The 15203-nt window shown below is 36.9% G+C and overlaps 1 long non-coding RNA gene across 1 annotated transcript in view; it reads right to left on the bottom strand.

Moving 5' to 3' along the window:
• LOC137048759 (uncharacterized) overlaps positions 1 to 13757 on the bottom strand; it is a 232908-nt gene extending 219151 nt beyond the window's left edge. Inside the window, exon 1 of the long non-coding RNA XR_010899513.1 lies at positions 13634 to 13757. This is a non-coding gene — a long non-coding RNA (uncharacterized lncRNA). The remainder of the gene's footprint in view (positions 1 to 13633) is intronic.
• Between the last annotated feature and the right edge of the window lie 1446 nt (positions 13758 to 15203).

The following is a 15203-nucleotide window of genomic DNA, read 5'->3' as shown; positions in this document are numbered from 1 at the left end:
TAAGGTTCACAGTCGTATGTTGGAAGCAGGCGGTGAGTAAAACTTCTTCAAATGTCTTTGAGTTGTTAGCCATCGACTCATTCATTGAAATGCTCTACTATTCCATAATTTTTCTATGTAAATGCACACTAGTCTAACGTGTAGAAAATGGCATACAATAGTCAAATTACGTCCTCATTAGGGCTGGGATAAACGATTATTTTTTTAAACGATTAATCTAGCGATTATTTTTTCGATGCATCGATTAATCTAGCGATTAATTTTTCCTGTCCGATTCGGTTACGATTCGATTACCGATTATCTCCCCATTAATTGCCTAATAGCAATTTATACATGTTGATTTAATTATCTGAATGAAAAAACGAATTCCTTAACATTGCAATATATGTTTATTGCTCTTAAAATTCCAAAGTAAGACTATACAAGAGCAATGCATTCAATAAAACCTTGAAAACATAAAGTAGGCTACACACACACACACACACACACACACACACACACACACACAAATAAATAAGTATAAACCTACAACAAAGAAACATATTATACGATTTTTCTATGTATGCAACTCAGCCTACAGGCTATGCCCATCGATTAAATATCAACAAGTTGGTTAATCAAATCCAGGGACACACTGCAAGCGTGAGCGTCTCGGCTGCGTGGCGTGTCCGTTTTTGTTTCGGCTCCCATGTTAACAGGTTGGCGTTTGCACACTGCCTGTGACGCGCGGAAAACGCGTGCATGCTAGAAATAGAAGAGCGCCTATTTTTCACGTGTGTTGGGAGCGTCTCCAGGCAAAATAGAATAGGAAAAGATGTTTATATATCATTTTGACACAAATACATATTATTAAATTACATTTTCATGTTTGAAAGTCTGTAGGTTTACATAAATGCAGATATAGGCCCAATTGTAATAATTAAAAATGTCAATTATCGATTTTGAAATATTGCAACTGTCAATACAGAACGAAATATTCTGTAGCCTATTTTGCCGTCAACACCAGATATGTGGCTACTGCCGACGTTTTCTTTGCTGTATCAGTAGGCTATTTATGTTTAACATTAGGAATAGGGCTTCCCTCCGCATCAATAGCAGCAGCAGCGGCGCGTCAGACACGCTTCTAGTGTGCAGAGGCAGAGAAAACGCCACGCAGCCCCGTGGCTGACCCGCAACAGAAACGCCACGCGCATCCGCGGCATGACAGTGAAAACAGTTACATGTAGAGTGCATTATGGGCGCCAATATTCCGTTTAAAACCGGAATAGTCCTGGGATGAAACTGCTCACTTAGAGGATGGGTACCCTCGGTCACAGACTAGACATTGAACATTTTAAATTTAAAGCAGCTTATTATGTAGGTAGCCAATGTGTCCGATGCTTTCACTTGATGCAAACATTTGTTTTTGTGATTAAAATACATCAAATATTACCAAAACATCTGTCTTCCTGTGTGCAGAAATTTGTTTATGTAGCCGTGACAACAAAACGCGTGCGCGCATGCCTGTGATGCTCCGTGTGCACCGCGCGCCAACCCCATAGACTGGCCAACCCGCAAGCCTTGCACTTCTGAAAGTCTGAGGAGCCACTTGAGTTGCTACCATAGATATACATAATAAATAATATACTTAATTACATAATATACTTTATTATGTACATCTATGGTTGCTACTACTCTCCGGCGCCGCCATCTTTATTTTGAGTCTGACGAATCGACGCGCATATTTTGCGTCGACGTATTTTTTGCGTCGACGTCATCGATGACGTTGACGCGTTGTCCCAGCCCTAGTCCTCATAAACCACGAATAAACACACACAAATGTTGTAAAACTCCCGAGCATGACAAGCCGCTAAGCATAAGTTATATAAGTTACAGTACATACCATTGAGAGTCCTGCAGTAGTCATGGTTGCTGCTTCTCCTGTTCAATTTCAGCCTCTAGATCTGATTCTGGATCATTTATGAATCGGAATGATCTCAATGGTTTATTTAGGATAACTTATTTCTTCCACGATTAAGGATATCAGCACTTGTAGCCGAGTGCTCATCATTCTTTAGCTCCGCCCACACGATACGCCTCCAGCCAATATAATAAAACTAAATACTATTCAGAGATATGAAGGATGCAATACTACTCAATAGGTACTCAAGATTGACATGAGAATGACTGAAACTTATGTGTGTTTCACCCCCCCCCCAACTGTAAAAATAAAAATGCAAATAGTACATGGCAAAAAAACATGGAAGAACCCTGCTGTATGTCCAAAAAGCATGGAAGAACCACACTGTATGTCAAAAAAAACATGGAAGAACCATGCTATATGTCCAAAAAGCATGGAAGAACCACACTATATGTCCAAAAAACATGGAAGCACTATGGAACATGTCCAAACAAAACAGGGTAATACCATGTCCAAATAAAAGGTAAACATTATAGTGAATTATTAGCGTTTGACTTTTAAGTGTTTGGTCGTCACTGCTGTGTATTCTCGATTCCCACTCTTTGATATGAACCTGTGTGGTTTGACCACACTATGTAGCTAGAGGCTTCACTGGTGTGTGTGTGTGTGTGTGTGTGTGTGTGTGTGTGTGTGTGTGTGTGTGTGTGTGTGTGTGTGTGTGTGTGTGTGTGTGTGTGTGTGTGTGTGTGTGTGTGTGTGTGTGTGTGTGGGAGGGGGGCATGTTTATGTGACATATGAGGACACAAACGTGTATAATGACATGGGTATGACATAGGTATTACAAGGAGAGGCTGAAATATGTGGACATTGTCATGTCCATGCCATGTCCCCACTTTTCAAAATGCTTATAAATCATACAGGATGAGTTTTTTTAGAAATTAAAAGTGCAGAATGTTTCCTGTGATTGATGGGTTTAGGGGCAGTGTAAGGGGATAGAAAATACGGTTTGTACAGTATAAAAACTATTAAGCCATTGTCCCCATACGTCAAAAAAAAAAAAAACCGTGCGTGTGTGCGTGTGTTCCTTGTTCAGGATTAGTCCAGTGTGCGTGTGTGTGTGTGTGACCAATGAGGGTGGGAATGTTATCTCAAGCACTGATCCATGAGTTTGTCAGAAAACAGAGTGGAAATCTGTTTGTTTAATTTGAGGTCTCACTTTCTGAAAAAATTAAAAGACCATAGCTCTTTAGAAAGGGAATAGAAAAATATTTATGATCCTTTGTTCCTTGGATATGTATTTTTAACAACATGGTCAGTAAGACTAATACAATTATTATAAATGTATTGAGCTATCATGTAGTTATGTAATGCTGATTGAAAAACTATGGTTGGGAATCTTCTTTTGTATATTATTTTAAAGAACCTCTTTCCAAATGCACCACCTGAACGCACACTGACTCATGTGTACTCGTGTCACTGCGGGGACCCAAAATGAACCTATAAATCATACATATTTAGTTTTTTTGAAGATGTAGAAATGCAGAATGTTTCCTGTGATGGGTAGGTTTAGTGGCAGGGGCAGTGTAATGGGATAGAATTTACAGTTTGTACAGTATAAAAACCATTACATCTACGGAGAGTCCCCACAAAGATAGCGAACCAGACGTGTTTGTGTGTGTTTGTTTATTTCAGCATAAACAAAGCCACACCTATTATTTGAAAGTTAAATATGACACTAAATATCATTACATTAATCCTAACCAAGCACAAAACAGAACATACCTAGAACACAATAATAAACAGAGAGAGCCCTGCAAACTTACAAAACAGGTCAACGCTTACAGGACAAGTTACCCATCATGATTACCTCTCCAATACAATAATAAAGTGAATTGTGTCCTTTTTTCCCTTTTTTTTATTATGTGCACTGCTAAATGGTTCACACCAATACCACAAAAGTGCATTAAGAAAGTAAATAGGATTTCAAATCTATTCCACAAAATTCACTCTTCAAAAAATTACCAAAAATATAAAAATCATATGAAATAGAGAAAGCTGGGTACATGTAACACGAACAAGTGAACTACACACAATGCAAACTGAAAGCTGGACATGAATAATAATTCAGAAAATAAACCACCTAATCTGGACCACTTTACTGTCTCAGGATTAGCCCAGTGAACTGTGTGTGTGTGTGAGTATGAGAGAGAGAGAGAGAGGTCGGGTCAGGCTCACACACTCTGCCCTGAAGACCCTGCCATGAAATGAAATCCCTTTAATCTGTCATCACCTGCAGAGAGGTGTGGAGTGGAACGTGCAATATCTGCCTGTGTGTGTGTGTGTGTGTGTGTGTGTGTGTGTGTGTGTGTGTGTGTGTGTGTGTGTGTGTGTGTGTGTGTGTGTGTGTTCCTTGTTTAGCAATACTTGTGAGGGCACAAATGTCCTCACTTATATAGTAAAACATGAAAACAACCCACTAGTGAGGACATTGGACTGGTCCTCACTAGTTTAAAAGGCTTATAAATCGGCCAAATCAAGTCTTTATTTAAATCTATTGCTTTGCACATGTTTCTGTGATAGGTAAGTTTAGGGACAGGGGTTGGGTTAGGGGATAGAAAATATAATTGACCTGATATAAAATCAATGAAAGTTAATGTAATGTCCTCACTAATATAGTGTGTGTGTGTTCCATTTTTATTTAGACTGACAATACTGATGGATATTTGGTGTAGCAAGCAATACAGGTCTGCAAAGCAATACGAGATAACTGAGGCTTTTTAAGTAGTTGATCATTTGTCCTAAATTGTGTTTTAGTGACAAAGGCCGTTGTGGAGAATCTATCGTATTCTGTAGCATTACTAGTCTAAAATCTTCTACCAGACCCCTATCCCTATGTTTAATGTTATAACAACTCACAAAACAAGACATACATGCATACACACACACTTTCAAAATCAATAGACAACATTTTTCATGCAGGCATATCATGCGTCACCTTCTGAGCTAGTTCGGATATGTGGGCATTTGTGACTTTGAGGTTGTCCATTTGGCTTAAACGACGCACCACCTCTGCGGTTTTGCCTAGTTCACTTAGGTATACTACACTAAAAATAAATCTGCCATTATTTAAAGCCACAATTTAAAAAATTTTTGACACTTAACGTCGTTAAATCATGATGCCTAATTTCGCTTGAGCTTCGCTTCACTTGAGCTTTTATTATGCCGCAGACGGCCTGAAGTCTCGAAACTTAATGAATCAGCGTATCGATTCATGATTCGGCTCGCGTATCAAACCGCCAAACTGCTGAAATCATGTGACTTTGGACTTTCAAGCTCCGAGACTTCAGAAAGCTGTTTTGAAATCATCCATCTCTTTAGAAGTCGTAATTTTGTTTTGTTTTTATTGGGGGGTTTTTGGCGCACAAAAAACTATTCTCGTAATTACTGTAGAACCACTGTAGTGCGATGGACTTTGTAACGACATCTTTAGTACATTTTATAGGTCTTGAGAGAGGAAATGACATTGGTGTCAATGAAAGCCTTTCAGAGCCATCTGATTTAAACAAAAATATCTTCATTTGTGTTCCGAAGATGAACAAATGTCTTACTGGTGTCGAAGGACATGAGGGAACGACATGACAGAAATTTCTTTTTTGGGTGAACTAACCCTTTAAAGTGTCTTTGGGGTTTCCATGGATTCTACAAAATCAAACCACAAATTGAGGGTAATGTGGGTATGATGTAATTGATATGTGATTCACGCATATCTGTGTCCTAGTTAAAATGCTTATTTTTCTGTTTGAAAATTCTTGGAAACATTTGGGATAATGCAAGTACACAAGTCAACAAAACATATAAACGTTCTAGTGGTTTTGGATATTTTAAGTGAAAAAAAATCTTACATATTGTGCCTTGAAACATCCCATGCTGTTTTGTTGCACATCTACCATATGTATGTATGTATGTATGTATGTATGTATGTATGTATGTATGTATGTATGTATGTATGTATGTATGTATGTATTTGCTGTACATATACACACAGAGATCCCATATACTCATGTTTATCCTGCCATTTTTCAATTTTATTTTTGAATCTGAACACAAAGATTTCAGAACAGTTGTCTGAAAAAGAGCTGTATAAAAAGTCATACCAGTTTCTACCAAGTCATGACAGTTCTACCAAGCACCTCCTTCAGAAACACACGTGCACTTCTCATGATGCCTCTAAACTGTTCAGATATTTTTTTTAAACAGCAACTTGTACAAATGCGATTGGCCCACTGAATCAAAAACAAACACCTTATGGGATCCCATAATCGTATCAAGCTGAATTTTTTGAATTAGTTCAAAGATGTTGAAAATAAAGTGATAAACCACACAGAATGAGGGGGAAGGAGAGAAGAAACAGAATTTCAGGCAGAAAAGAGCCATGTTCTTTGGCGACATGGCAAGCCCGCAATTTCCTGTGAGTGAGAGGAAAGGAGACGTGTGGGGGCGAAACACTAGGTGAAACAGCGTGTGAAGTGACACCACTGCTACTGTCTTCCTCCGAAAGAGAAAGGTAGGCTCATCCTGTCTTGAGTAGAGAGGTTAAATTGTGTTGATGTGTGGGCGGGTTTATTCTGCCATCCTGTCAAAGGTGATGTCAGATCTGGCTGAGTGGGTGCAATAACAGTGGTGAACAGCCAAAAACACAGACATACAAACACAGGTACGCACACAGTTATATGATACATACTCAATGGTGTACACAATTGTACACAGAACGCTGTTGATATTTAAAGCACATTAAAATAATTTTCCACCAGCATCATTGAAAAAGTAACGCTTTGAGGTGTTACAAGATTTGAATTATATCCCATTTACATATTCCGGTGACCATTGTATTGCTCTTTATCAACACAAGAGATTTGTTTGACCGTTTTGTCTTCTAAGATTCCTGACTGATGAATAATGAATATTATATATATATATATATATATATATATATATATATATATATATATATATATATATATATATATATATATATATATGATGTGAATGTATGGAAACATTTTTATTATATTAAAAAATATTTAAGAAAAAAATGTAAGCATGAAATTACAACCCTACACTTAACTGTCAGTGGGGCATACAAGCAGAACATAAAAAAATTAACAAATTGGATTTTATGACATGAAAAAAAATCATCTCTCTTTATTTTTTGGTTGAATGGCAATGCACGGTATATATCCTGGTATTTTCTACGTTTATTTCACATCCTGCCCAATGAATTAAACAATGTTGATATTGAAGGCTATAAACAAATTATAATTGCTATAAACAATTAATGTAAACGTATATAGACTATGCAATACATTATGCGCAAAAAGGGGTTTACAATCTAAAAACAAAATTAATACATTTTGGTTTTAAATTCACTAAACTAAAAATTTTATAAAAACAAAAGCATATAAGAATATATTTGATTACCCCATTATAATGGTCACTTTCATAAAATTCACCGTAAAAAATAAAAATAAAAAATAAGTTACCTGGTTGCCTTAAAATTGAGTTCATTGAAATTAAAAATTTGAGTAAATACAATGGCATTTTTTGACAACCTTTGTTAAAATATTATTAAAAGATTTTGTCTTATTAAAAGTGTATTGGGTAATTGTGTGCATTTTATTTGTGAGGACATTTAAAAAAAAAAAAATTATGTGGTTCAGATACAATAATATTTTGAGTTTCTATTTATAAAACCAATTACCTTCATTGTATCAACTCAAATTTTTAATTTTAATATACAGGAAATTATGGCAACCAGGTTACTTACTTTTTTATGTTAAACCAACATTTTTTTTTCAGTGTACTTGCATATGGCACACTTATTCTCCAACAACCAATATTTTAGAAATATGTATATTTAAGTAAGAATTATTGTGTTCCTATTCTATTTTGCGCCATCTGTTTGTCGCGGAATGGAGGCTGTCTACCTCCATTTTCTCTATATTCACTGAAGCATTGCTAAGTTACACGTAAAAACTGTAGAATAGACGAATCGAATCATAACTGACAACTCAAAAGTCAATTTATCTGTAAAAGGAACAGGCTACGATATTCTTATCTTGGCAAACAGAGCTAATTAGTGGTTTAAAAAGGCCTAGCGTACGGGCTTGAACTGTGGCCAGAACCTTGGCTGCACTTATTAGCCTTTTAATGATCTTTAACCCGTATTTATGATTAGACTCCCTCGCATTTCAAATAACTGTAAATAATGCTGTGAATGTGTGCTCTGTAGGTGTAAAATCAAATGGATGGGAAGACAAGAGTGCAAAGGAGCAATATATGGCAGGCGTGATTGTCAGGCATGAAATTGAACACCAAGCACCTCTTAAAATTGTCAAAATGACTATTTTCTACCACATCATTGTATTAAACAGCCACTCAGCTCTGTTTGAAAGATCTCTGCAGGTTATGTTTACAGTTGGCAGACGATGCATTTCTTTTCCGTAAGCTATTAATAGGTGTGGTTAAGAGCATGTTTGCTGCTGGTGTGTGGGCTTTGAACTCTTTAAACTGCATTTGTGTTACCAACAACTTGTGCTACATGTCATCTACAGAATCACAGATACTAGCACTGATGGGGAACATTACTTTGAAAAGTAACAAGTTTCTTTAGATAGCTAGACAGATATAGATCCTATCTATCTATCTATCTATCTATCTATCTATCTATCTATCTATCTATCTATCTATCTATCTATCTATCTATCTATCTGTCTGTCTGTCTGTCTGTCTGTCCATCCTTGATCATCCTGTCTGTCAGTCTATCGAGCAATCTTTCCATCGAACATCTATCCACCCTTCCATCATCCTGTCTGTCTCTCTATCTGTCCATTTAACATTATTCCATCATCCTGTCTGTCAGCTCTATCTATCTATCTATCTATCTATCTATCTATCTATCTATCTATCTATCTATCTATCTATCTATCTATCTATCTATCTATCTATCTATCTATCTATCTATCTATCTATCTGTCTGTCTGTCTGTCTGTCTGTCTGTCTGTCTGTCTGTCTGTCTGTCTGTCTGTCTGTCCATCCTTGATCATCCTGTCTGTCAGTCTATCGAGCAATCTTTCCATCGAACATCTATCCACCCTTCCATCATCCTGTCTGTCTCTCTATCTGTCCATTTAACATTATTCGATCATCCTGTCTGTCAGCTCTATCTATCTATCTATCTATCTATCTATCTATCTATCTATCTATCTATCTATCTATCTATCTATCTATCTATCTATCTATCTATCTATCTATCTATCTATCTATCCATCCATCCATCCATGATCATCCTGTCTGTCAGTCTATCAATCAATCTTCCATCTAACAACTATCCATCCTTCCATCATCCTGTCTGTCTCTCTATTTCTCCATCTAACATTTATCCATCATTCCATCATCCTGTCTGTCTGTCTATCTATCTATCTATCTATCTATCTATCTATCTATCTATCTATCTATCTATCTATCTATCTGTCTGTCTGTCTGTCTGTCTGTCTGTCTGTCTGTCTGTCTGTCTGTCTGTCTGTCTGTCTGTCCATCCTTGATCATCCTGTCTGTCAGTCTATCGAGCAATCTTTCCATCGAACATCTATCCACCCTTCCATCATCCTGTCTGTCTCTCTATCTGTCCATTTAACATTATTCCATCATCCTGTCTGTCAGCTCTATCTATCTATCTATCTATCTATCTATCTATCTATCTATCTATCTATCTATCTGTCTGTCTGTCTGTCTGTCTGTCTGTCTGTCTGTCCATCCTTGATCATCCTGTCTGTCAGTCTATCGAGCAATCTTTCCATCGAACATCTATCCACCCTTCCATCATCCTGTCTGTCTCTCTATCTGTCCATTTAACATTATTCGATCATCCTGTCTGTCAGCTCTATCTATCTATCTATCTATCTATCTATCTATCTATCTATCTATCTATCTATCTATCTATCTATCTATCTATCTATCTATCTATCTATCTATCTATCTATCTATCCATCCATCCATCCATCCATGATCATCCTGTCTGTCAGTCTATCAATCAATCTTCCATCTAACAACTATCCATCCTTCCATCATCCTGTCTGTCTCTCTATTTCTCCATCTAACATTTATCCATCATTCCATCATCCTGTCTGTCTGTCTATCTATCTATCTATCTATCTATCTATCTATCTATCTATCTATCTATCTATCTATCTATCTATCTATCTGTCTATCTATCTATCGTTATTCTGAAGTCTGCTTTCACTATCAACACTCAAAGTTTATGAAAAACAGATCACTCACATTACAGAAATTCAGTTTAGCTATCATCAACTTCCTGTCACTCTCTATGTGTATTATCTATCACCCAGTGTGTCATTTATCAACACTACTGGCAAGTAGGTGTACCTTGTTTTGTTTTTTAGAATCCATGTTTTCATATTTATATAAAGTAACTGTATACTGTCTTTATTTAATGTGTCACTAAGTTAATGTGTGATTAAGTTTTACAGTTAAAACCACAGGAAAAAGTGGTCAACTTGTCTCAGCAAACATGTGAAAATGGACAGTGTTGATGGTAAAGGGCCCCTTAACACCTTTAGGTGCTTGCATGCTCACCTACACACACACAAAAACGCCTCGGCTAACAGTTTTTCTACTGTACTACGTCAAATCACTTTCCATTTTATTTCATTTCGACCTTAATTTTGGCGTTCTTGCAACACAAAAGCAATCATGCATGAATTTCATAGCATATAATAAAACATGACAGGTGATTACAAAGCAAACAAATAGTCTTTCAGCCACACACACCTATAAGACCACAACGATATTAGCATCAGGGTATTCGTTCGTGTGAAAAGGTCACGGCCTGAAGCGAGACTTCTGGGAGCACACAAAGTGCACTAACGTTCTCCAAAACCGGCTTGCCTCGGGTGGTGCGTACGTGTTGAAGCAGCGGGACAGTGTCATTCTGAAAGCACTTTCACAATACTTCACTATGAAGTGGCAGCAGAGCGTGGTATGCACACACACACACACACGCATTTCAAGTAGTTATGTGTGTTAGTAATACCAATAACACTGTTAGCATGCTAGCTAACAAATGTAGAAGAACAACATTTGCTACATCGTTTGATTATCACCATAATCTGTCTGCTTGACTTGTGTTACAATCTTTCCCATCTAACACTGATGTTTATGATAATCAGTGATCAGATAAGAGATGATTGGCTGTGGCCGGCGCTGCTAATTTCACACACCCAACCCAGTGGTAGGAAATACTGCTAAGGCAGTTTACACCACATAAATTTGCTCTTAGCTGATTGCAATTCACTCGCTCGCCATCTTCCGAACTATAATCTAAAACCACACTAGCTAAAACGAACAAACAAATAAACAAAACCTCAAAGTTGTAACTTAGTCTGAGAACATTAATGTGTGCGCCAGCCTAGCGGCAGGATTAAAATAGCAAACAGCCTGTGAGTGGAAAGTACATTAGAGTTGAACATCATCTTTTTCTCTCTCACACACAACTTAAGGTGCAGTTAGTACATTAATGCACACACACAAACACACTTCATGAGGGTTGTGCTGAGAGTGTATTTTCCCATCGTCCAAGCACTGCTAGTGTTTAGAGTGTAAACAAGCGTGTGTGAGAAAATCACCACGGGGCTTTAGCTTTGCATTTTTAGGGGGGAAAGCAATGCTGGTACACACATACACACCCACACACACACACACACACACACACACCTTGAGTTCAAAGGAACTATCTTTATATGTGTACTTGTGTACTCATTTGGTGGAGCCAGTCTAGATTGACCAAGTTAGTTACTTACTATCCAAAGACTACTCTGGGGTAAATTATATTTCATTAGGGTAATTGCATAAGTGCCCTACACTCTCTGAAGCTCATTAAGATGTGTGTGTTTGATAAACATGTTCTCTGGCTTGCTAACTTCATAAAGACCAATACTAATGGGAAACATGACAAGAGTAGCACTCCCTCAACCAATAAAATAACCATCAGTTATGATGACATCACAATTACCCTTCTGATAATTAGACAAAATGTCCATATGCAATAGCTTAGGACATCTTTAGTAATTTTCTCAGACCAAAATTTGTATTTAAACATATAACTATATAACACACTTAGAACAAAGAGTGGGGCTATGTGAGATCATGGACCACAAATCCTGTCATAACGGTCACTTTTTTGACTTCTCAAAAAACACGTTCCATTGTTGCATGGTTTGTTAGGATATGACAATATTTGGCCGAGATACAACTATTGGAAAATCTGGAATCTAAGGGTGCAAAACAAATTATATCATTTATCTAAATATTGAGAAAATTGCCTTTAAATTTGTCCAAATGAAGTCCTTAAACAATATATATTACTACCATTATAATAGGAAACTTACAAAATATCTTCATGGAACATGACCTTTACTTAATACTCTAATGATTTTTGGCATAAAAGACAATTCAGCGTGTATATATTATATATATATATATATATATATATATATATATATATATATATATATATATATATATATATATATATATATATATATATATATATATATATATATATATATATATATATATATATATATATATAGGATCAGTGAAAAGTTTACTTTAATCAAAGGGTGCCATAGATATTTTTAAATGTTGAGGGATATTTTCTTGTTGGTTCTCATTGTCCTTGTATTGCATAATAAATCAGAAATCCCCATAAATATAATTGCAGATTTTCAAATTCTATAGTGCAAAATTTCACGATGTCTCAATATAAAGATCTTAAATAATACAACTTTTGAGAGGGGTGTGTCAACTACATGAAAAACCTATTATATATATTTAATTATATTCAATTTATGTTATTTCTTCTTGAATGTTATATGCATTACCAAACAATTCGTTTTTCTTTCACCTGTGAGTTTAAGTGTTTCACACAAAAAAAATCCACCTGCATTTCCATATCACACCTGCTACTTTCTGATGCATGATGGAAAGCTAACTTTAACATTGCCCCTTCCTTGTGTGTCATTTGCCACGATCATGTGTGTGAACTGCACTGATGCCAATCCGCCATTTATACACATTAAGTCATTCTTGAAAAGGAAGGGCCAGTGAGATGACTACATGAGGTTGTATGGCAATTGCGCTAAGTATTGTTTGGACGGCTAGCTGGGTCATTACAACACAGGAAGGCACCAGGAAGCTCTGACTCGCTCATTCCAGGAGCATTTATGATAAATGGGCTAGCAAATGTGAGGAGAACTGCCACGTTTCTTAGAAAGGCCCAAACTTCAGAGTACACACACACACACACACACACACATACACACACAATAGTTTTAATGGACGGATGTCATGTTTAGATTAGCCACATTACAGCAACTCAATACACACGTTTTGAACATTAAAATGTCCCTCATTAGTTTTATCAGATGAATCTTTTTTTTCTAGCTCAGTCCATTTGGGTGGAAAGTAATATTACCACACCCATCACACTGAAAGCAATCTGACAAGAAATTTAGTGAAATACCTCAGTAGGCAAAGGAAACAAGTCCAATGATGGAGGAAACAGTAGGAATGTGTTCTCAACAGTTCAAAGATTGGAAGACATTATTTAAAGGGATATTTTACCTCCAAAACGGAAATGAGTCTTTATTTACTCACCCTCAGGTTGTTTCACACCCTGCGACTTTTGTTTTTTTTCCATGGAACACAGAAGGAGAAATTCAGAGTATCTTTCCCGCTCTTTTCCATATGACGCAAGCAAATCGTAGCCAGGGTCTGCCAAAGCTGCAAAAAAGACAAATTAGCTTAAAAGTAGTATACTTTTAAGTAGTCCGTTTTTGCAATCAATCAATCAATCAATCATTAAATCAATGTATTTTGCAATACTGATTAGCATTATATTAGCCTACTTATTGCATGGCTGCTAATACATAAATTCATATCAAAATAGCTTTATTAAATGGATTGCTTATTTGATCACTATGTGGACTCAAATGAGTTCCCAGTACTCATAAATATTTGTTTTTAAACCGCAATGGTTTTAAGGCAACAGTTTTCCTCAAATGTCTTGAGTTACTTTAACTCAATGGGTTTTACAGTGATTTTTTTGTTGTATGGTTAAAGGTGTTGATCATTGCTCAAAATACCATACAAGTCATACAGGTTTGGAATGACATGAGAGAAGAGATTAATGATGACAGTGTTTTTATTTTTGGGTGAACCATCCTTTTAAATAGTGCTGAGTGTGTTGTTGCATTAGAATTCAGGTGAGGCACAAATACAGCAGACACAGATTCTGTCTTCTCCTCATTGTAATGCGCACAGCCTCACGACGGCATAATGATTTACATTTCAACTGTTTTCAAGAGCTCAACTGCCTTAAAAGCTGATGAGTGACTGGGAAGAATGAGAGAGCGAGAAACAACGCAAACTGGAAAATCTAGTTGTGGTGCCAAAAGTTTGCATACTGCCAACTCCTCTTTTTTTTTTTTAACGAAAGGGGGTTTCTCTGACTCTAATCACGCCTGCTGATCAATTCCAGACTAGTAATTCCAGCATGTAACAGCTTTTTAATAGCTGAGCATTGATGAGTTTATCCACCCAGCACACAGACATTTGCTTCAGGATACAGAAACAGAAGCTATACCAACAAAGGCAGTCTGGTAACACTGTAAACACACACAAGTTCTCTTATATAGCCATCTAAATGAGGACAATCCCATAGACTTTTACTGCCTTTTTAAAACGGTTAAATATATAAACTACACATTAACTGATTCTGCTTCAAACCATTTTGAATTTTTCACCTTGAATCATTTTGTTAATTGTTTTCAAGGACGAGGATGTTTCTCAGTTGATATCGGTCTTTGTTCTACAAGCAACAGATGCCTTTAGATGCCTTTAAATAACAGTTCGACTGGATGCATGTATACATGTTCCCCGTCTGCAGTGGTCAGTATCTATCAAAAGTGTTCCCAAGGAAGGAACCAGCGACAGGGTCATGGCCAAGGCTCATTGAGGCGCGTGGGTCTACTTTTTGTGGCCCATGTGGTCTGATCAGACAGTTGAGCTACTGTAGCTCAAATTGCTCAAGAAGTTAATGCTGGTTCTGATAGAAAGGTGTCCGAATACACAGTGCATCGCAGTTTGTTGAGTATGGTGCTGCATGGCCGCAGGTTAGTCAGGGTGCCTATGCTGACCCCTGTCCACTGCCGAAAGCACCAACAGT

Source organism: Pseudorasbora parva, chromosome 20 (genome assembly GCF_024679245.1).
Source record: "Pseudorasbora parva isolate DD20220531a chromosome 20, ASM2467924v1, whole genome shotgun sequence".
NCBI classification, from domain to species: domain Eukaryota; kingdom Metazoa; phylum Chordata; class Actinopteri; order Cypriniformes; family Gobionidae; genus Pseudorasbora; species Pseudorasbora parva.
Note: the sequence above shows the minus strand (reverse complement) of the source record. Positions and strands in the feature narration are given on the sequence as shown.